The sequence below is a fragment of the Histoplasma capsulatum genome, genomic scaffold, assembly GCF_000149585.1.
Source record: "Histoplasma capsulatum NAm1 scaffold_7 genomic scaffold, whole genome shotgun sequence".
In the NCBI taxonomy this organism is placed as follows: domain Eukaryota; kingdom Fungi; phylum Ascomycota; class Eurotiomycetes; order Onygenales; family Ajellomycetaceae; genus Histoplasma; species Histoplasma mississippiense.
In genome coordinates, this window is record NW_001813976.1 from 9128 (window position 1) to 10705 (window position 1578).

Sequence of the window (1578 nt, forward strand, 5' to 3'; positions counted from 1 at the left end):
TGTGGCACAGCATGATGATCTGACTCAGCACTTCATTCAGAGTCTTCTGACTGCAGCTCAGACAGTTAGTAAGCCAGTTCAATAAGAACAAACCACAGCTTTTTAATAAACAGCAGATTGCTGAAGAGCACACTGAGAGCTCATCACTCATCAGACAGAGGCTGCGAAGCACCAGTTCAAGAACACAATGCACAAAACCAAGCATGTATACTGAAAGCAGATGATCAATGAAGTCAGAGATAGTAGAGATCTATATCAGATGATGATATGATATAAGCTGAAACTCGACCTCAGAGCACCTCCTTTGATGATTGAAGATCAGATTATAAAAGAGACAGTCATTAAAATTGAAACATTTCAGCAAACAATTCTGAAATGATACAACTCAGTTAATAATCTGAAGTATAACTCACTGAATGATAAGCACTGAAGTGGCATGAAGAACCTGCTCTAAAACCCCCAGATTGAAATGGAGGAGATGGAGTGCAACATGATTGAGATATAGAGCACCTCCCCAGACACAAATGGAATCACAATGCAGATGCTCAAAGCATGCTGGCAGCATGTGTCTCTTTTTATACAGCAATATACAACTGCTGCCTTCGGCTCTGCCACTTCCCGCGAGCCTAGAAACTGGCAGAGATGGCAATGATATTTAAGATAGATAAGAGGAATAGAAGCTCAGTCCACTTCTGAAAGCTCATCACTTTTCTTTCAGTAATCTTCAAAGGGCTGGAACATATCATTGCAAGGCAACTGGTGTACACAGCACTCATTCACAGCATAGTCAGCTCACAGCATTAAGAGGCACTGCTCAGATGATCTGTAATGAATTTGATAGCTGCTTTTATTTATGAGATGAAAGCAGCCTTCACAAAAAACAAGAAAGTGTTCATAATCACAATAAATGTGCAGAGTGCCTTTGATACTATGCTGCACAGACAGCTGCTTCAGCAGATGGCACAGCAAAGGTGGTTATATAAGCTGCTACAGCTCATTGACAATTTCCTCACTGAACACAAAGCTCAGATTCAGCTGAAGAGAATCATTACAGCAGCATATCAGATGCAATGTGGCACATCATAAAAATCTTTTTTATCATCAATATTATTCCTTTTGTATCTGACAGAGCTGCTGTGACAAAACTCAAAATTGCATTTTAATTATATGAATGATCTGAACATCTGATGGGCAACCCATTCACTTGACAACAATACCATCCTTCTCAGTTAGAATATACATAGTATTCTGAGATGAGAGGAGATAAACAAAATGGTCTTCATATCAGAGAAACTTGAGATGATCCATCTTATAAGAAAGTAATATAATGAAGTATCAGCAATAATTGTGTCTGAGAATCTCACTGTTCACTCTATTACTGCCACCACTGAACAGAAGTCAGCACTTTGTTGATTGAATATACACTTCAATAAAAGACTCATTTGAAAATCATATATCTTCACTCAGACAAAGAAGGCAAGAGCTGTAGCTCAGCACATTCAGAGTCTGAAAAAAATCAGAGATAAATTCTCAGCAAATACTCTGCAGAAAGTGATCATCATCTACATGATTTTCTCA